The sequence below is a fragment of the Rhinopithecus roxellana genome, chromosome 2 (assembly GCF_007565055.1).
Source record: "Rhinopithecus roxellana isolate Shanxi Qingling chromosome 2, ASM756505v1, whole genome shotgun sequence".
NCBI classification, from domain to species: domain Eukaryota; kingdom Metazoa; phylum Chordata; class Mammalia; order Primates; family Cercopithecidae; genus Rhinopithecus; species Rhinopithecus roxellana.
The window spans coordinates 52,194,528-52,217,344 of record NC_044550.1 but is presented as its reverse complement, the minus strand read 5'-3'; positions in this window follow the sequence as shown (position 1 = coordinate 52,217,344).

The window sequence follows — 22,817 nt, the reverse complement described above, 5'->3', positions numbered from 1 at the left end:
ATCATACAGATGACTGCACCATCCCGACCAAACATTCTAAGAGACCTCTTATGGGACAGGAAAACAGCCATTTCCAGGTGAAAACTAAACTTTTGATTACAAGTTCCATGGAGATTGAGAGTAAGAGGCTGAAAATAAGGACCGAGTAGCCATTGCCGTCTTGCCTGAGCGAAACAGAAGGAACTAGAAGATGAGAAACATGACCAGGGGAGCTTAGTAAACCAGGTACATGAGCAGCTGCCCACCTTCAACAATATAGTCATCAGAAAGTCAGTAACTCTACTCCATAGTGGAGACTTTGGGAATTTTGGGGTAACTGGGTGAACTGCACACTTAATTTGTAGAGACTAAAATAGCTTCCCATCACCTTGGAGAATGAATTATTATTCTAGATACTGTGGTCTTGACAGGAACATAGGAACATATAACTAGGCAGGATACACAGTCACATTTTGTATAAATCTCAGTTGGTTACTATTGGTAACAGTGGACCTGAGATCCAAGCTTAGGGAAATAAGTGTCCTATTGTACATATACATCTAGTTGCCCTTAAGTCATGGTGTATTTGGTGTATTTAAGATGGTCATGGTTGATATGTGGCACATTTACTGTCAATTCACACAGCCATCTGTGGCAGACATCCTAACAAATTGCAGAATTCTTCCCTACCCAATCAGGAGGTCATTCTCTCAATTCAGGCTCCAGGAAGCTGATTACCAATTGATTGGTTTAGAAGGGAAATTGAAAACCATTTACCTTCCATTTGCTAACAGATATCTCCTGTGTCTGTGAAAGGGTACTAAGGATAAAAGATGTCTTTGAGGGCCATGTGCAGTGTCTTATTCCTGTAATCCCACCACTTGGGGAGGCCGAGGCAGGCTGATCACTTGAGATCAGTGATTCAAGACCAGCCTGGCCAGCATGGTGAAACCTCATCTCCACCAAAAATACAAAAATTATCTGGGCATGGTGGTGGGCCCCTGTAATCCCAGTTACTCGGGAGGCTGAGGCAGGAGAATCACTTGAACCTGGGAGGCAGAGGTTACAGTGAGCTGAGATCACGCCACTGCACTCCAGCCTGGGCAACAGAGTGAAACTCCGTCTCACCAAAAAAAAAAAAGACGTCTTTGAGAATTTGTTGTAATACTCAGAGGTCAGCAAAGAATTCCCGCCAATTTACCAAGCACCTTTTATAAAGCATGTATTGCTTTTTTTTCTTTTTTTCGATATCTCACTTTAGTAGACAAAGGACGCAATAAGGGAAAAATGTACACCACAGGCAATCAGTGCATATAGATCCCTGTTAAAAAATCAACATGTAACCTATATAAACATAATCATACATTCTTTGCTAATGCATAGCTTTCTGAACTGCTTTAAAATATACATTTCATGTCACTCGTTTATCATGAGAAGTTTGTGACGTTACCCTCATTTTTCTGGTGAGTCAGAGAAATTAAATGATTTGCTAAAATCACCCAACAAATTGGTGGCAGACCCTGGTCTTTCCCTTCTCAAGTCAGTGATCTCTTCATAATATTAGAGCGTTTCAAATGATGTGCAGATTATGGCCATGGCCCCATCCTCTGTCATCATTTCTGGAATGGTTCCCTTTAAAGTTAGTTGTTTAATGCACCAATTTTTCTGTTTGTGAGTAGTGCCAGACCAGGCCCCACCTTGTATCCCTCTAGCCATTTTCACTGACATGTCTCACGTGTGTTCTACAGGGAAGGAAGTACAGAGTGAAGGAGGGATATACAAATTATGAGGAGATGTGAAAATAAGATAATGAATAGTGCTAGAAAAAGCCATTGAATGGGTTATTTTGCAAAGTTTTAAAGACCCTCTCCCCAGAAGGGTTCAGTTGAGTCCCTAAAGACCCTCTGGCAGATGTCCCAGGAAGGACTTCTGCTCTGCACAAGAAGTGCTGGCTAATCCCGAGAGGTCTAGTCTGCCAACCAGGTGCTATAACTGTGTATTCTTGACTTACTGAAAAAACTTTGAACTCCAGCATTTGATAGCAGTTATTTTTTTTTTAAAGTTAGTTTAATGATACTCCTAATTTGCAATGTAGGTAGAGAGGGAAGAGGGAGAGAAGGAGAGGGATCTATAGTAGATCAAGTTTGTAAGGGGTTAGGCACTCTTAAGTGGTGAGATTGTGATTTATTTTTCATAAAAAGTTTTTTTTTTTTAAATTGCTGAAGTGTTTCTGTTTCTCATCTGACAGAACAAGAATGTGGAACAAAGGGTGGATGCATAAATAGTAATGTTAAAAATCTTCTAATGTTGTGACCCTCATGAGATGGAGGAATGGATATTCAGATAGAAGACTATGTAGCCTCAATAATTCCCTCATCAATAATCCAAAATCCTGTAACTCATACTCATTTTTTTCAGTCTTTAACTCATTATTTATTATTTATTATTTATATTTATTTATTTATTTATTTATTTATTTATTTATTTTTTGAGACAGAGTCTCGCTCTGTCACCCAGGCTGGAGTGCTGTGGCCGGATCTCAGCTCACTGCAAGCTCCGCCTCCCAGGTTCACGCCATTCTTCTGCCTCAGCCTCCCGGGTAGCTGGGACTACAGGCACCGCCACCTCGCCCGGCTAGTTTTTTGTAGTAGAGACGGGGTTTCACCGTGTTAGCCAGGATGGTCTCGATCTCCTGACCTCGTGATCCGCCCGTCTCGGCCTCCCAAAGTGCTGGGATTACAGGCTTGAGCCACCGCGCTCGGCCTATTTTTTATTTTTTAAACCTTCACTTAAGCAACATTTGCCAAATACACATAGTATGCCTCAAGGAAGAACTAAATATTCTCATTCAATATGGATCTAATCACTTTTCTGTTCTAGTATGTCTGTCTGTTTTTTACCTAACGTAGTTTTTAGGGGAAAAAAATCTCACTATTATTTGCTGTGAAACCTAGGGAAATCTGCAGAAAACATGCTCTGTTTCATAATATATAGAGAGAGAATATAGAGAAAAAACATTCTTTCAAAGAGGAGGAAATGAACTATAGGCTAATTCCAAGCTGAAGTTAGTAAGGGACATAAACGCCATGACTGCATTAGCTTCTCAGGAAGTGGGTGCCTGAAATAAGAACACTGCATTCAGCATTCTGGCTGGATAAAGGAGACTGGTGCTCCTTTCATTTGGAGGCTGTTAAAAAAGAAGTCTTGTAGTGAGCACTATTGGCAGGATCACCGATGGAATGAATGAGTGACTGAATGAATGAGTGACTGAATTGTGGTACATGGCCAAAGACACAACTACTCTGGAAGGCAAGATAAAGAAATGGAAAAACAGATCTTTGGAGATAGACAGAAAAAACTTGAGTTCAAATTCCAGCATTTATATGTTTGGTGACCTTAAATGTTTCTGATTCCTGGTTTCCATATCTATAAAGTAGAGATAATACCTATAACACAAAGAGTTCATGAGTGGTAAATGAGCAAACACGTCAACACTATATTCTAGGATGTAGTAGGAGCACAATCAACAGTTGTTTCCTTTCTTTCCCCCTCTCCCCTGCGGTGGCTGTGTGCTGGGCCAAAGAGATGCTCTCTTGGCTGTCTATGCAGGGAGAGGCAGGTCAAAGGGGCTGCATGATAACAGCCCCATAAGAGTTTGCATAGATGTAAAAGGGAGCAGAGAGCCCAAATTACACATCTTAGTTCTGGAAATTACTAGCCATTGTAGAGGGCTGTTTGAAGGAGGAAGAAGAGAGACACACTCTCTACCAATACATTTATATAATTAATGCCAAGAACATCCGGTCATGGAATTCTTGACCTAGAAGTAACCTTAAATGTAATCTCACAGAACTTCCTCATGAAGGATATGGAAACTGATGTTACCAAATGTCAGATGACTTCGGAAGGGTCAGAAAGTTAGCTATTTGCTGAGCTGTTGCCAGAACTTCTTCTCCAGAATCCAGTTGAACCCCCTTCTTCTATAGCATTTTGGGGTCATGGAGCACTTGGAGAATCCCAGCTTCACACCCCATGTATGTAACTAAATATACATGAGACTTTGCATTCAGTTTCAGGAGGTTCGTGGTCTGGCCACAAAGTTAACAACTGCTGTGTGTTATGTTGCCTTAAGAGCAAGGAATTTTGTTAATGAGAAAAGCAGGAAGTCTGGCAGCTAAGCAAGCACACAGGAGAAATGAAACCAGGACCCTGCACACATCCCTGACCTGGGAAAACAGGCGAGTCATTTCCTGAGATAAGAACAAAAATAATAGAAGTTATTTATTGAGCACTTATTACTTGCCAGGCCCTATGCTAAGCACTTTCCATATGTTATCTCCCATAAGTCTCTACTACAACATGAAGGAGGAGCTGTCATTACTCCCGCTTTATCAGTGAGGGAGCCAAAGCTTAACTTGCTCTGTGGGGTAGGAACAGGGTCCATCATGTTACTTCTTTGTTTAAAACATTTTAATGGTTTCCCAGCTCACTTGGAATAAAAGCTAAAAAGTCCTTATAATAGTCTGCAAGGCCCAGAGGGCCTAACCCTTGTTAATTCTCTGATATCATGTTCTTCTATTACCACTCCCTCCGGCCCCCCCGCCCCCGCTCCCTCCCCACCCTGCCCCGCCTCTGGCCACTTGCCATTTCTAGAACACTACAGATAAGCTCTACTTCAAGGCCTTGGCTCTAGGTCTTTGCTCTGCCTGGACTTTCCTCAGATGGGTCAGCCACGTGCATAATCTTAATTGCATAATCTTAATCTAATTACCCAAAAGTGTTTGGCAAACCAAATTGAGTAATATTCTACAAAATAACTGACCTGCAATCTTAAAAAAAAGTCAAGGTCATGAAAGACAGGGAAAAGACTGAGAAACTGTTCCACATGTAGGAGACCAAAGAGGGGTGACAACTGAATACAATGTGTGACCCAAACTGAGTTTCTGTTCTTATAAATAATGTTATTGAGATAATCGATACAGTTTAAATAAGGTCCATTGAATAGCTGATAGTGTTGTAAAATGTTAAATTCCTAATTTTGATATTGGTGTTGTAGTTATATAGGAGGATGTCCTTGCTCATAGGCAGTACGCACTGAAGTATTTAAGAGAAAAGGGCATCCAGTTTGTAATTTATTCTAAATTGACTCAGAAAAAGTAGAATAGACAGACATACATAGAGGAGAGAGAGAAAATTAAGCAGATGTGGCAAAATTTTATTTTTTGGGGAATCTTAATGAAGGGTATTCAGGAACACTTTGTGCGATTTCTGCAAATTTTCTTTAAGTCTGAAATTATTTAGTTATTTAAAGTAAAAGCTTATGAAAAGAAAATCCCAGCTGGGCATAGTGGCTCATGCCTGTAATCCCAGCACTTTGAGAGGCCGAGGCGGGTGAATCACCTGAGGTCGGGAGTTCGAGACCAGCCGGGCCAACATGGTGAAACTCTGTCTCTACTAAAAATACAAAAAATTAGCTGGGAGTGGTGGAAGGCACCTGTAATCCCAGCTATTTGGGAGGCTGAGGCAGGAGAATTGCTTGAACCAAGGAGACAGAGGTTGCAGTGAGCCAAGATCACGCCATTGCACTCCAGCCTGGGCAACAAGAGCAAAACTCCATCTAAAAAAAAAAAAAAAAAAAAAAAAAAATTCCCGTTGGATGAATGAATACTGGCTTTTGACCTAACCAGGTTCTAGCATGCAGGTTGAGGACAATTTGTAAGTCATTATACTAGATCCAACTTAATTGCAGAAGCTCCTGCTTTGCCAATTTGAGCATGCCCAAATTATTTTTCTTTTCTGCCCTTAATTACATGTGGGTCATGCTTGCATATGAAGTTTGTGGTGTCAAGATGTCTGGGAAACCCCCTGAAAACTGTGGAAGGGTGTTTAGGGTCAAGAAATGCCAAGTGGAGAAATCATTAGGGATGAAAGTGAGAAAAATAATAGGAAGCAAACTCTAGACAGTAATTCAGGAAAAGAGTAGCATCCCATTATTATTATTATTATTATTATTATTATTATCATCATCATGTTTAGAGATGGGATCTCACTCTGTCACTCAGGTTGGAGTGCAGTGGTGTGATCATAGCTCAATGAAGCCTCAGACTCCTGGGCTTAAGCGATCCTCAGCTTCCCAAAGCTCTGAGATTACAGGCATGCACCACTGCACCCGGCCTAGAGTCCTATTATTTTTGTGAGATGGGAGCAAGAGAAGTTAAGAGATATTGGCATCAAAAGCTTAAAAAGCTTGCTGCAATTTCACCTGAAAGGATCTTCTATAAGAAAAAAGGCCTAAGAAAATAGCAACAAACAAGAAATTGTTCTTAAATATGCTCTGCGTACACCAGTCTATTTTGAAAAGCCCTGGGGTGGCGTTTTGATTTGCTATACTCAAGAAAGCTTTTTGTTTGTTTGTTTTTAATTGTTTTAAGCAGCAGGTGCTTTCCAACGAACTTGGAACTTCCCTCAATCACAAAAACAGGGGTCTACTACTTAAAGGTTAAGCTGCACTGAATTTTCAGCTCATGGTAATAGACTCTGAAATAAGGAAATTTTCTCCACAAAAGTATGTTTGGAAGTATAAAAGAAGTAAAAGTCAGTAAAGTTAAAAAAAAATGCAATGCTTCCTGAAATTGAGCAATCACAAAAGTCTCAAGAATGTCACTGAAAGCAGGAAAACTGAATCAGCACTGTAGAAAATGAAAGAGATAACTGGAAGACAAATGGGAAAAACAGGTCAAAAGCATGACAATACTGAAGAGGTGAAACATTTAAAAAGGGGTGATTGAGCCAGACAAGGACTGCAAACTCAAAGCGAGGCAGGTATAATAAGTGAGTGAAATAGGTTGGAAAAAACACAAAGTAGGCAATAGCGAATGGTGGACATGAATATGTCAACTGCAGAGTGAATATTCCTTTCTTTGGGTTTGCTAACATTCAACAGCAGCTGACCTCTGCCATGTGGGAATGAGGACCTCTCTTTCCATGTTTTCCAAATTTTCAACAGAAGCTTAAAATCTAGATTGGAAAACCAATTTTTTATGGGAAATCTGAGTTTTACATGTTTTCTACTATTTTAAAATTAAAGCAAGAGACTGGGTGCAGTGGCTTATGCCTATGATCCCAGCACTTTGGGAGACGAAGGCAGGAGGATTGTTTAAGCCCGAGTTTGAGACCAGCCTGGGCAACATAGTGAGACCTTGTCTCTACAAATAACAAAAAAATTAGCCAGGTGTGGTGGTGCACACCTGTAGTCCCAGCTACTTGGGGGACTGAGGCAGGGTGATCTTGAGCCCTGGAAGTTGAGGATGCAGTGAGATATGATTGAACCACTGCACTCTAGCCTGGGTGACAGAGGGAGACCCTGTCTCAAAAAAATAAAATCAACTAATTTAATTAAAGCAATAAATACAAGAGGGCTTATTATGTATAGGACCAACAAAATGCATCTAAGGGCTGAATTCACCCACTGATGGGTTACCAGCTTTTGGCTTTTGAGTTAAAGAATATAGCATGGAACTCAACAAGAGGAAAAATAACAATTTTTATTATGTCAGTAACCTGCATGACTGTAGTCAAGGAGAAAATGCTAACTACATGCACTTACATATCTTCATGCCATTAAAGCACATCCAGGGATCAGTTTGCCATTTACCAATGACCACACTCTGTCTCTCTCTGTGTTTGTGTGTGTGTGTGTGTGTGTGTGTGTGTGTTTGTTTTTTGAGACAGAGTTTCACTCTTGTTGCACAGGTTAGAGTGCAATGGCACAGTCTTGGCTCACTGCAACTTCTGCCTCCTGGGTTCAAACAATTCTCCTGCCTCAGCCTCCCAAGTAGCTGGGATTACAGGTGCTCACCACCACGCCTGGCTAATTTTTTTGTATTTTTAGTAGAGACAGGGTTTCACCACGTTGGCCAGGCTGATCTCGAACTACTGACTTTAGGGGATCCACCCGCCTCTGCCTCCCAAAGTGCTGGGATTACAGGTGTGAGCAGCCGCACCCGACTACTCTCTGTGTTTTATCCTGGTTGTGAAACAACTGGATTCATTTTTCAGGCTGAGTTCAGAAGGACACTGCCTGCAAAAACAAAGCCAAAAAAGTGTTAAACACCTAACTGTATCAGTTGAGAAGACATCTCATTGTAGCAGGACAAGCAGCAGATAAAACTTCTCAGACACTGAGTTAAAGAAGGAAGGGGTTTATTCGACCGGGGGCATCAGCAAGACTTCTGTCTCAAGAGCCGAGCTCCCTGAGTGGGCAATTCCTGTCCCTTTTAAGGGCTCACAACTCTAAGGGGTGCATGTGGGAGGGTCGTGATTGATTGAGCAAGCAGGGGATACGTGACGGGGGGCTGTGAGCACCAGTAATTAGATCAGAACAAAACAAGATAGGGATTTTCACAGTGCATTTCTATACAATGTCTGTAATCTATAGATAACATAACCAATTAGGTCGGGGTCGATCTTTAATTACCAGGCCCAGAGTGCGGCACTGGGCTGTCTGCCTGTGGATTTCATTTCTGCCTTTTAGTTTTTACTTCTTCTTTCTTTGGAGGCAGAAATTGGGAATAAGACGATATGAGGGGTGGTCTCCTCCCTTATTCCCCCCTTTTGAGACTCTCACTCATTTTATTAGTGGGGATTCTCACTTTCATTTTCACTACCCATGTCTTCTTGCAAGACAGATCAATAGTGATTCATATAGTACACTTGTGCATTTTGGTGAACTAAGGTAGCGATGAAGCTTTTTATCATTTGAAGAAGTACAGGTAGCAAATAAGGGAGCAGTAAGTAGGTTCCTATTACTATTATAACTCTTATTATAAGGGTTTTAAATCCTCCTAGCACTGGGAGTCATTTTCTAAACATGGCCCCAGGATCAAATCTATGCCACACTTGCATGGGCACATGTGTTAGTTTTGTCATATCTCTAACCATGTTTTCAACTACTTGCCCTTGATTATCTATGTGTAGGCAGCAATTAGTAAGGTTAAATTTCCTACAGATCTCTCCTTCAGCTGCTAGCAAGTAGTCAAGAGCTAATCTATTTTGATAGATAGCATTTCTCGTCTGAGTTTCTTGCTGGGCCAGAATAGTCAAGGATCTGCCAGTTTCATTAGTGATTATTATTACAGCTTGTAACCATATGATTTGGTTGATCATGTAAATGAGGGTCCAGTATCCCCATAAGCCGTCTTGTGCCCAAGTAGCAGGCCCATAATATTGTATGATTCTCTCAAGAGGCCATTCATCATCTTTCCAATTTCCTGTAGCTATGCTTCTCTTTTCATGGGAAGCATAGACAGGGAAGTCCAGGAGTTTGCCTGTTTTTATGGGCAGTAGGAAGAAAGATGGTTTAATAGTGCCAATAACACAACTACCTGCCCACTGGTCAAGTAATTTGGCATAAACTCTGTGCCCACATATCCAATACAATCCAGTGGGGGCTGTCCAGTCCCAGTGGGACTCTGGGTGGGTCCACATGGTTTGCAACTTTGGGAATTTGCTAAATGGATTCCTCTCTGTTTGATTTGAACTCCACCAAGTGACTGTTTTTGTGGTACCATTATACAGTTTCTGTCCCAGACAACTAAGTTGTCCTGTGGAGTGAGTGAATTCTTTTTCTTCTCTAGCTATGCAATATTGTACTATAATTGAGGCTTTTAGGACCCAGAAATTATCAGGGTAATTCTTTTGGGCTGGGAATTCATCAGGAACTGGGTCTGTAGGTACTAATTCTTGGGCTTCCTATAGCCATTGATTTCTTATTACAGTTCCTGCACATACATAACATGAAGTGACATTGAGAGACTGTGCTACATGCACTAATTGCAAAAACAAATTTCTTGTTTTTCCTGGAATTTCTGGTACTGGCACATTTAGTTCATCATAGAAAGTTTGAAACACTGGCTCAGGAGAGCGTTTGTAAACTTCTTCTTGAACCAAGATATTTACTCGAGGATCCAGTCTAGCCCTGTCGATTACTAGGGTCACACGCTCCCCTTTTTTCCAGCAAGGATCAAGGGGATTGGTTATTACTAGCTCTAAGGGGTTACATTGCCCCTTAGTACAGGAAGGGCCGTTTTTTCCTTTCTGAAGGTGGACTGGATGTTTTTCATCATTTTTTTTCCCCAAGTGGCCTAAATGACACAAGACCAGTATTTACATTTATTTCCACACAGTCCTAATTTATGACAGATGTACTTATTTTTTGCCAGATAGCCTCTTTTCTAATTAAGAGAACTGCACTTTATTCCTAACTTATTACTATTAATGACAGCCCAGGCATCAAATTTTAAGGTGACTTGTTTGGGCACCCTTTTTCCTTTTTTTTCTATTTTAGCTAACACTTTACTCGTATTGTTTATGAGTCCCTACCAGTCTTCAGTTCTTAATCTTATTTTAAAATCTGTGGTCATGGGAGGCTCAGATGTGTCATAATACACATCAGGTTGGTCATTTCCTGGGCTACATACCTTGGATAGAATAACATTATACAAACAAGTTCTTTTTAGAGTTCCAGTACACTTACAATAATCATAAAATATAGGACCATAGCAACCTTTTGTCCTACCTTCAGTGACTTGATGTATACACTGGGAACAGCCCTCAGTCTGAGGAAGGTCAGTTGAAGTCCTTACTGTACAAGTTCAAATTTTAAGGAAAATGAGTCCCGCGATGAGTTTCCTCATGCTTCGACTGAGTGTGGACCAGTCAGCTTCCGCGTGTGACTGGAGCAGGGCTTGTCGTCTTCTTCAGAGTCCAGAGTCACTTTGCAGGAGTTGGCAAAGCTGCTCCCGTCCACGTACTGCTCACAGTCTACTGATGTTTAAGGATGGTCTCGGAGGTTGGGCCTGCTAGAATAAACTGAGTCCAACACCTCTACACAGTTACATTCAACTAGGCTCTCTGATACTGGGAGCAAGGTGGTGGGGTTTAGAGTGTTGCAAACTTCAATGGTTATGTGGGGATTTTCACATAGCAAGCTTTGGTACTTGGTTAATCTAGCATTTGTTAACCAGTGATGTCCTTTGGTATTTATTAAAGTTACCACAGCATGGGAGGCCTTTAAATTCAGGTTTTTGCCTAAGGGTTAGTTTATCTGCTTCTTGTGCTAACAGGGCCTTTGCTGCTAGGGCCCTTAGACCTGGGGGCCAGCCTTTGGAAACCTTATCTAGTTGTTTTGAGAGATAGGCCACTGACCTTGGCCAGGGCCCCATGGTCTGTGTTAAAGCTCCAACTGCCATTTTTTCTCTTTCTGACACATAGATTGTAAAGAGTTTTGTCAGGTCAGGTAGCCTCAGGGCTGGGGCCAACATGAGTTTTTCTTTTAACTCATGAAAAGCTCATTGCTGTTGGTTGTAATAGATGTAGTTTATCTAATCTACATTTTTATTAACTGTCACCTACTAAAATAGTGACTCAAATCCTGCAGCTATTTGATTTCCAGCTTTAAATTGATCTGGTATTCCTCATGGGACTCCAATTGCGTCTAAATAGACATGAGAGTTGAAAGACCCATGAGGGGCTTCTCTCGCTTTATGATGTCTTATTATCTTTTTTCCTTCTGGTTGGTGAAATGCCAGGGTGAAAGGGATAGCCAATTGGACTAAAGTACAAGTGCCACTCCAGTTATTCAGCAGAGTGCCCAGTAAAGGTCCACCACAATACCACCACACATTTGCTCAGGGATGAACAAGGGCTGACTGATTGATAAGCTCTTGAAAATTCTTAAGCTCACTGCATCCTTTCAGGTCTCCAAGGAATGCTAAGTTTCCTCCCTGTCATGAGAGAAATGAAGTGAACTTAGTGTTGGGAGACAGAATCTGGATGGACCTTGGGGGCTGAACCGCAGGGTGCTGGACTTTGGGATATAGCAGAGAGAGCTTGGCATGACTTATTACTCCAGGCTGTAGAATCCTGGAAAAAAGCTACCATGCAGCCCATGCCTGGTCAACTGGAGGACCACCTTAGTGGAAGGGGGACAATCAGGGCCTCTGGCCTGCCATGTGCTTGCTTTTGTTTAACGTGCAGATGGAATATTTGATCCATTTCAACCAGGCATTTGCATCTTGGCATCCTGTCTTAATTGCTAAAGTTTGTTTTAAGTCTTTAACTTCTATGATCCTCTAGTAAAACGAATGTATGGTTTTAGGGAAATTACAAAAACCGGTTGGGGCAGTCCATCCTTGCTCTTTAGTGGTCCACAGAATGTTGGCCCAACTATGGCATGAAAGCTCTACATTGGGGGACAACACTCCTGGTTGGCACTGGGGTCTTTATCGAAATCTCCCCGGATTAAATGGTCTTAGTTTACTAATGCCTAGTCTGAGGAGAGTCAGGAGGGACAGAAGTACTTTTCTGAAGTAGAAAGCTGCCTTTGACTTGGCAAGTCCTCACAGGATATAAGGCAAGCATTAAATGCAACAGTTTGAGGTGAAATTGCCTTGGTTATATTAATAACTAGAAGGTCAGCAATAGAACGAGGAAAGAAGAAAGAGTAATAGGACAGATTAAAAGAGTTAAATTTTTCTTAGCTTTAGTTTGGTAGGGTTTTCCCCTGGGACTATGGTCCACGACTCTGGAGGGGGTGGCGCTTTCTTGACTTGGGTGTGATGAGTCCATCCTTTCTTTACTGTATGAACAGCAGTTTTGGTGGTTAGCAACACAAGGTAGGGTCCTTCTCAGGCTGGCTCGAATTTTTCTTCTTTCCACCTTTCGATGAGAACGTGATCTTCAAGTTGGTGCTGGTTTACTGGAAATTCTAAGGGTGGTACATGTGCTAAAAGGCTTTTAGGTTTTTTTGTTTTGTTTTGTTTTGGCGAGAAAGGAAAGTGCAAGATAAGAAATTCACCTTTTGTTTTAAATGTGGGGACCTTGACAGTGGACTTTGTAGTCCTTAGAGACTTTTTACTGACGAATTTCCTTTAGCACCTATTTTTATTAGTTTTTAAACCAAAGAAAGCCAAATACCATTTTACATTTAACAATGCTTCTTGTATGATTTTTATACCAGGTAAACTAAATTTTATCTTTATATTAGTGTGTTATTAATGTTAAACCTCATTTTAATAAAACCTTGTAGACATATTTATCTAATTTTTAATGTTTGACCATAAGGTAAGATTTTATAGACTCTTTTTAACTTTTTATCATTTTTACTAAAGAGCAGATTGGTGCTTTAAGAAAAACCTGTTATGCTTTTACTTTAATGTACAGTTCACAGAAAAACTGGATGATACTTCTTTAACTTTAGCTAATATATTTACACACAGAATTTTCTTTACAATTAATGTTTTAAAACTTGCTCAAACTTTCAAAGCAATAATTTTTTTTAAACTTTTTAATGTAAGTAAAAATGTACAGTCTTAGGCCTCCTTATAATCCTTTTACCAAAGGTATATTTTGCTTTTCTTATACACCTTGAACATAAACTGTTTTTTTTTTTTTTCAATAGTTTTACATTCAGGAGGCCTAGTAACTCTTAAATTATACAACATTTTTTGCATAAATTCTTTTTTAACACACTTTTTAAAATAACCTTTTTTTTTCTTTCATAACTTTTACAGGCAATTTTTCGACATGCCTTAACTTTCTGATTTATTACAAATATTTCTTTCTGTAAACAACCAGTGAATTTATTTCAGGACAAAATTTACCATATAACACTCTTTTTTTTTTTTTTTTTTTTTTTTTTTTTTTTTTGAGACGGAGTCTCGCTCTGTCGCCCAGGCTGGAGTGCAGTGGCCGGATCTCAGCTCACGGCAAGCTCCGCCTCCCGGGTTTACGCCATTCTCCTGCCTCAGCCTCCCGAGTAGCTGGGACTACAGGCGCCCGCCTCGTCGCCCGGCTAGTTTTTTGTATTTTTAAGTAGAGACAGGGTTTCACTATGTTAGCCAGGATGGTCTCGATCTCCTGACCTCGTGATCCGCCCGTCTCGGCCTCCCAAAGTGCTGGGATTACAGGCTTGAGCCACCGCGCCCGGCCTCTCTGCCTCTTTCTCTCTCTCTCTCTCCTTGATTCCGTCTTTGTCTCTTCCTCTCCGTCTCTTCCTCTCTCACTCTTTGCCTCTTTTCCTCTCTGTCTCTTTCCTTTCTCTCTCTCTCTGCTGGTCTCTCCTTGCCTCTGCCAGCCACTTATGCTGCTGTTCTCTCAATCACTGTGTGTTGGGGGCGGGGGATCTAAAACAAGCTGGTCTGGGTTCCCTGGGTTACCTTGTGCCATACCTTTGAAACAAGGGACCTGTCAAGGCTTCCTTCTAATGGCCAACGTACCTCTAATGCTGGCCAGTATATCTTACACAAAGTTTTAAGTTTTCCTGGTGTCATAGTACTCCACAGTCTCCGTTAAATCCTTTTTTTTTGAAAATTTTCAACACAGTTCCTAGTGGGGTGGGCTTACTTTGTGCCTCACCCATGTTTCCTCTAGACAAAACACCACGCTCACACCACACGCACACCACAAAACAAAGAACGGGTAAAAAGGGCACACACACGCTTTTATAGTTTACACCAAACCAAAATCAAAACCAAAATCAGAGTATCCAGAAATCCAAGCCAGATCAAAACCAAAACCAAAGTATCAAGCAATCCAAGTCAAGTCAAAAACAAAAACCAAAGTGCCGGTACAGGCACACTGTGGGTGATCAGGCCACGCTTCCACTCAAATGGAGTAGGCAAGTTGCCAAGACCGGTCCTGTCAAGCAATTCAAACCAAATCAAAACCAAAACCAAAGTGCCGATAAAGGCACACCATGGGTGATCAGGCCACACTTCCACGCAAACGGAGTGGGCAAATTTCAAAGACTAGTCTTACCAAGTTACAGATGTCCAGACTCCAAGTACCAGTTCCTTCCCGGTGTTCAGCCACTGCATTGATTCTCCACAGGGGCCTGCCACACACTGCTCTAGCGAGACGTCCCACCGGGGCAAATGCCTACCTGGGAGCGTTCTCAGGATCCGCATCGCTCCAGCTGGTCAGAGTACCCCGCAGGGATGTTCCACAGGGCAGGCTTAAGCCACCTAAGGAGCTGCCTCGACAGTCTGCCATTCATCTCACTTCCCAGTCAGGGAACCAAGAACTGTAGCAGGACGAGCGGCAGACAAAACTCCTCAGACACCGACTTAAAGAAGGAAGGGGTTTATTCGACCAGGGTCATCAGCAAGACTTCTGTCTCAAGAGCCAAGCTCCCCAAGTGGGCAATTCCTGTCCCTTTTAAGGACTCACAACTCTAAGGGAGTGCATGTGAGAGGGTCGTGATGGATTGAGCAAGTAGCGGGTACGTGACTGGGGGCTGCGTGCACCGGTAATTAGATTGAAACAAAACAAGATAGGGATTTTCACAGTGCTTTTCTTTTTTTTTTTTTTTTTTTTTTTTTTGAGACAGAGTCTCGCTCTGTCGCCCAGGCTGGAGTGCAGTGGCCGGATCTCAGCTCACTGCAAGCTCCACCTCCCGGGTTCCCGCTATTCTCCTGCCTCAGCCTCCCAAGTAGCTGGGACTACAGGCGCCCGTCACCACGCCCGGCTAGTTTTTTGTATTTTTTTTTTTAGTAGAGACGGGGTTTCACCGTGTTAGCCAGGATGGTCTCGATCTCCTGACCTCGTGATCCGCCCGTCTCGGCCTCCCAAAGTGCTGGGATTACAGGCTTGAGCCACCGCGCCCGGCCCACAGTGCTTTTCTATACAATGTCTGTAATCTATAGATAACATAACCAATTAGGTCAGGGGTCGATCTTTAACTACCAGGCCTAGGGTGCAGTGCCGGGCTGTCTGCCTGTGGATTTCATTTCTGCCTTTTAGTTTTTACTTCTTTCTTTGGAGGCAGAAATTGGGCATAAGACATTATGAGGGGTGGTCTCCTCCCTTACTGTTGGTGGGAATGTAAATTAGTTCAACCATTGTGGAAAACAATGTGGCAATTCCTTAAGAATCTAGAACCAGAAATACCATTTGACCCAGCGATCCCATTACTGGGTATATACCAAAAGGATTATAAATCATTCTACTATAAAGACACATGCACACGTATGTGTACTGCAGCATTATTCACAATAGCAAAGACTTGGAACCAACCCGAATGTCCACCAATGATAGACTGGATGAAGAAAATGTGGCACATATAAACCATGGAATACTATGCAGCCATAAAATGGATGAGTTCATGTCCATGCAGGTTTCACCAGAATGGTGAAACCTCATCTCTACTAAAAATACAAAAAAATTAGCTGGGCAAGGTGGCATATGCCTGTAGTCCCAGTTACTTGAGAGGCTGAGGCAGGAGAATTGCTTGAACCCAGCAGGTAGAGGTTGCAGTGAGCCGAGATCGCACCACTGCACTCCAGCCTGAGTGACAGAGTGAGACTCGGTCTCAAAAAAAAAAGGAAAAAAAAGAGGGTGTGTTTAGTTATGGGCCCTTTAATGGGATGGCCTTGGGCTTAAGGCATTGTAGGGAGTTATAAGAGGTTTGAAATAATTTGTTGGCCTGATTGGCCCTGGAAGTGAGATAATCACCAACCAGGGAGTCAGCTCTTTCAAAAAACAAAGCTGCTTTTTGGAGTTTATAAATTAGAGTTATGCTTCCTGTTAAAAGGTCATGAAGGGGTGTAGGAAGGGCTGTGTAAGCTGAGGAAGACAGCAATAAGCACATCCAGCACTCCGGAGCAAAGGAAGAGTTAGCTTGCAGCAAGAGGGATTGTATAAGGTTTATAGAACGTTCTAGTTTGAGAGCAGTGAGGAGTGGTTGTATTGGTGAGGTTGATGTGATTAGGGAATTTATATTGAAAGAAACAAGCAAAAAAAGAAAAAAGTTATTTGGGTAGGAGTAAAGTCCTGGAAAGTTCCTTGAAGCCATAGGTCCCATAGAACGGTAAGGAACTGATCAGGATGTATAATGGGAGCTTTGTAAGGATACCAGTGAAGGTCTGTAACAAGGTTGGTTAGGAAGTGATGAAAGTTTGGGAAAGGGACATAAGCGGCTTATGTGAATTTCTCCTCCTTTTCCTCAGGAATTTGGATGAGGCAAAGAGAAGTGGGTCCTGTGGAGACACAAGAGAAGACTGAAGGGGTTTTAGATTGGGTTGTTTGGGTATGTGATGAAGGCAAGTCTGTTTTCTTGAGAGAAGTATAATGAAACGGATGGAGAGTCTCTGGAGTTTTGCTGCCGTGGGTGTAGTAAGGATGGTCTGGTAAGGTCCCTTCCATTTAGGTGTGAGGGGGTAGTTGGGGGTAGGACTGGGATCTTTTACCAGAACCCAGTCTCCTGTCTGTAGGAAGGGATTAGAGGAGTCAGCAACAGGTTGTGGCAGATATTTGTCAGCATATTCCCGAATGAAATGGCAGATGGTATGTAGAAGAGGGGAAACGAGAGGGGTTGGTAGAGGTGGGGCTTGACCCTGAGGTAGAGAAAAAGGGGTGAGTGGTCTCCCATATACGAGTTTAAGAGGGCTGAGCATTGAAGGTTTACGTGGGAGTGTCCAAATTTTTAGAAGGGCTACAGGCAAAAGTCTTTATGTGTTTGGAGTGAGTACCTGGTGAGGGTGCTTTTTAGAATGCCATCCATTTTTTCAACCTTTCCTGAAGATTGAGGTTGATAGGGGATGTGTAGCTTCCAGGTGATACATAGGGTTTGTGCAAGTGTTTGAGTAATTTGAGAAATGAATTCAGGACCATTATCAGATTGAAAAGAAAGAGGCACCCTGAACCTGGAGATGATACCCAGTACCTGCATTCAGCCAAAAACTTTAAAAACTTGATGGTGTGTTGAATACAATGTTCTAGACAGGGGCTACAAGAGCCAGACCTTGTCTCAAAAACAAAACGAAACAAAACAAAACAAAAAACCTAAATCATTCTTCTTAAAGGTCACATTATATTCCATATAACGTGGATGTATCACAGTTTGTTCATTCATTTCCTTTGACGTTCATTTTGTTTCTAGCTCTTTGCCGCTATGGACAATGCTATAACAAATATGTTTGCATGTATGTTTGTACCAATGAGATAGATTTCTGAGAGTGGAATTGTTGAGTCAATAAGTATATGCATTTTATTTTTCAGAGAACTTTTGTTTACTTAACAAGAATGTACATAGCATTTATTATATGACAGACACTGTTTTCAGCATTTCTCAGATATTAACTCATTTATTAATCCACATTGCCTTCCAAAAAAAGCCATAACACTTTATGTTTCCACCAATAGGTATGATGACATTTTTCTCATATCCCACTAACAAGTAACAGTATGATTCCTTTGAACTTTTGCCAATCAGATGGATATCAAGTACAGGTTGAGGTCCCTTACCCAAATGCTTGGAGCCAAAAATGTTTCAGATTTTGATTTTTTTCAGATTTTTGGAATATTTGCATTACCCTCTGGGTATCATGTGGGCCTTCTGGACATTTTCAGCAATCTTTACACAACAAGGGAGAGAATAAGCGGAAAAAACCACAGTGAGTAATGCACATAGGTGTTCGCCCCGTGTGGGGTATCGTGGAAAACCTGCCATTGGTATATCCGGTCTTCACACCTACCATTCTAAGACCTTTTGTGGGTTTGCTTGCGTGAGGGAATCTGGCCATGCACAGGAAAGATACGCCATAGCTGATGGGGGCTGAAAGGGTTCAATTACCTTGGAGATGCTGAATAAACCGTGCACTTTGCATCTGCGTTTTGACTGAGATCTGTCACGTGAGGTCAGTGTGGAATTTCCCACTTATGGTGTCATGTCCACACAAAAAGTTTCTGATTTTGGAGTATTTCAGATTTTCAGATTAGAAATGCTTAACCTGAAATATCTTATTGTTACTTTAGCCTGTATTTCCCTAACTTTAGTGAATTTAAATGTCTTTTCATATGTTTGTGGGTCATTGGATTTAATTTTCTCTCTGTTGTCAATTCATATTGGTTGTACATTTTCCATTGGGTTTTTGGTCATTTTTCTTGTCAATTTGTAAGAGCTCTTCATCTACTTTTTTGAAAACAACCCCTTTCCTATCATATGCTTTATCATTATTTTCAAATCTATTGTTATTGACTTTGTTTATGATTGTTTTTGTCTTAAATTTTAAAAAGGTTTTATATAATCAAACATGGCTACCTTTACTTTATCACTTGTAGGTTTCTATTGGTCATGTAGTTACCTAGATTTCTTGAGTAGAGTTTTAAAATTTATATCGAAGCCTTTTATTTATCTGCCGTGTAGTTTCATATATTGTATAAGATGTAATCTTTTTAAATTTTCTTCCAGAAAGTAGTCAGTTGTTAATCAAATGGCCCATTTCTTTCCTCCTGAATTAAATTACCACATTTGTCTATGTGAACATCTCCTCAGAATCTAACTCTATATCCATACTTGCACAGGTTTGATTATTGTGGCTTTAGTTTCTGATTATCTGGTAGGGCAAATCTCCCTTACTGTTTTTCTTTCTCATAGTTTTCTTAACTAACAAAAATTGACTTTTTTATGATCTAAGATGTCCTACCCAAAAACATGGAAGGCTTTTTCAGCTATTCATTTTTTTGTCTCAAAAACATTGTAAGAGTTTTTCCTCTATATTTTCTGTTACTTACTTGTTAGAACTATTCCTAAAGAATGTCTAGTTTATTTTAACATTACATATGCATAAATATGTTCCCATTCTTATTTTTAGTTGGTTCCTATTAAAGTAGAAAAAAACTATTGTGGGCTGGGAGCAGGGGCTCATGTCTGTAATCCCAGCATTTTGGGGAGCCAAGGCAGGAGGATCACTTGCAGTCAGGAGTTAGAGACCAGCCTAGCCAACATGGTGAAACCCTGTCTCTACTAAAAATACAAAAATTAGCTGGGCATGGTGGCACGTGCCTGTAATCCAAGCTACTCGAGGAGCCAGTGGTACCCATGCCACTGTACTCCAGCCTGGGGACAGAGCGAGACTCTGTCTCAAAAAAAATAAAAAAGAAGGCAAAACAATTACAAGACATATTAAGAGAGTGTGATAAGATATATGGATGCAACATAGATACACGGAAAACAATAGCTTTTTTCTGTTTTTCTTTTTCTTTTTTTTTTTTTTTGTCACCTAGGCTAGAGTATAGTGGTGCGATCTCGGCTCACTGCAACCTCTGCCTCCTGGGTTCAAGTGATTCTCGTGCTTCAGCCTCCTGAGTAGCGGGGACTACAGGTGCATGCCATCACACTTGGCTAACTTTTTATATTTTTGGTAGAGACGAGTTTTGCTATGTTGGCCAGGTTTGTTTCAAACTCCTGGTCTCAAGAGATCCTCCTGCTTCAGCCTCCCAAAGTTGTGGGATTACAGGCATGAGCCTGTTTTGCCTTCTTAATTATCCTGAGTTTTCTAAATACACAACCATATCAAAAGACATGCTTTTATTTTTTTCTTTTCTGATGTTTATACTTACTAGTTAACTTTTTTCTTCTTGCATTTGCTAAATTATCTAAAATAATATTAAATAATAATGATGCAGGTATCTGTTTCTTGACTAAAATTAAAATGCTTTTACTGTATCTCTATATAAGATAATATTTGCTATTGGTTTCTGGTAGCTTTTGTCAATTTAAATGTTTTTATGCCTACTTAGAATTTTTATTAGGAATGGCTGCTGAATTTTATCAATTATCATTTGACCAGCTGCTGATGTTTTTCTTCTGTAGTTTATCAGTGTAATGGATTAGGTTACTGGGATTTGGATATTGAACCACTCTTGCAGTTGTGGAATAAACCTTGCTGTTCATTGTATTTTACTTTTTTGATATAATGAAGACCTACATAAGCTAATATTTTATTTATAATCTGTATTTCTAAATCATAAGTGAAATTAGTCTATAATTATACTTGTAATTAACAAATATTAATCTATCCTTTTTTCTTTCTTATGTTTTGGTATAAAACTTGTATTGGCTTCAAAATGTGAATTTAAAAGATTTTTATATGGCTTGGTGTAGCTAAACCTGCATTTCTAATCAGCATCTAGGTGGTATTAATACTACCAGTCCTTGGACACACTCTGAGTAGCAAGGGTTTAAAGAATTTAACATTGGGCCAGGTGCAGTGGCTCATGCCTTTAGTCTCAGCTACATGGAAGGCTGAGGCAGGAGGATCAGTTGAGGTCAGAGTTTGAGACTGTAGTGTGCAATGATCATGCCTGTGAATAGCCACCGCACTCCAGCCTGGGCAACATAGCCAGACCCTGTCTCTTAAAAAAAAAAATCACTTAACATTGGAATTATCAGACCTTTAGAGGTAAATTATCAGAACTTTAGAGCTTAGCTGAAACTCAGCTACATATGTACAACTATTACATATTAATTTTAAAACAAAAAAATGTACAACTATTATATATCAGTTAAAAAAGAGAAAACAAACTCAACTCTAAGGCCATCTGGCCCTAAGGTCTTTTCAATAGTAAACATCCAATCACTTTACCATTACTTCTGTAATAATTGGTCCATTCATGTAATAATCGGTCCATTCACGTTTTTCCTCTCTTCTTGGATCAAAATAAACAGTCTGTATTTTGCAAAAAAAAAATCATATGTTTCTTACAGTTTTTCATATTCACTGTCATAGCATTGGCTGTGGTGAGTCTCTTGAATCTTAATCTACTTCAGCTTCCTAATCTCTTTTTTCTTTTTTCCCCTTCAAACTTCTAAGCTGTTTATTAGTCTATCCAATAAACATTTGGAGTTGTTTTTAGTAGATTTCACATATTTTTCCCTCCTACTGTTCTTTATTCTTTCTTTTTTCTGAATCATTTATTCTAAATTTGACTTTTGTCAATGTCAATTTCCTGATTTCTGTTTCTAAATTTTTTTTTTTTTTTTTTTTTTTTTGAGATGGAGTCTCGCTCTGTTGCCCAGGCTGGAGTGCAGTGGCAGGATCTCGGCTCACTGCAAGTTCCGCCCCCCAGGTTCACGCCATTCTCCTGCCTCATCTTCCCGAGTAGCTTGGAACTACAGGCACCCGCCACCATGTCTGACTAATTTTGTGCGTGTGTGTATTTTTTTTTAGTAGAGATGGGCTTTCACCATGTTAGCCAGGATGGTCTCGATCTCCTGACCTCGTGATCTGCCCACCTTGGCCTCCCAAAGTGCCGGGATCACAGGCGTGAGCCACCGCGCCCAGCCTGTTTCTAAATTTGTGAGAGAATAGTTAGTTCCTTTATTTTTTGTTTGTTTTTTAAGTTGCGAGGCATTTGTGAACTCTAAATGTTCTCTGAGTACCATTCTCAGGTACCACCAGACATTCTATACCACCTGTCTGGTGGAATAGAAAGTGATTTCCTTTTCATTGGTTTCTAGATACTTTACGAGTCCCTTTTTACTTCCTTTTTGATCCAAGACTTATCTAAGAGTTTGCTTTTTAATTTCTACATACATAAAGTTTGTTAGGTCATTTTATTATGTATGTGAAATTTTTCAGTTTTTGATTTGAGAATATGACCTGTAAATTCTGTTGTTGTTGTTGTTGTTGTTAAAGCTTTCCTTGTGACCAAGCATATCAAAACTGGCTGTACTTGGGATTTTTCAGTTCCATAAGCCAAGAAACCTCCTTATTGCTTAATAGTCTGTGACTTGCATTAGAAAGAGTCCTGACTGATTTACAACCCTTGGCCGGTGTGTCAGGCCAGAAGTGCGAGAACTGTCTTCACCTCTTCCCTCTTCCTCACTGTGCACAGCCGGTGTGGCAAGTCGGCACATTCTACTTCCTCAATTTCTTTTCACCCTGGTTCCTTTTTTCACTCCTCTAATTCGAAGGGAGGGGCAGGAGAGAGGGTAGGGGAATGAATATTTGCTGAGTACCTGTCAAATACTTACAGACTGTGCTGGGACTTCTGAA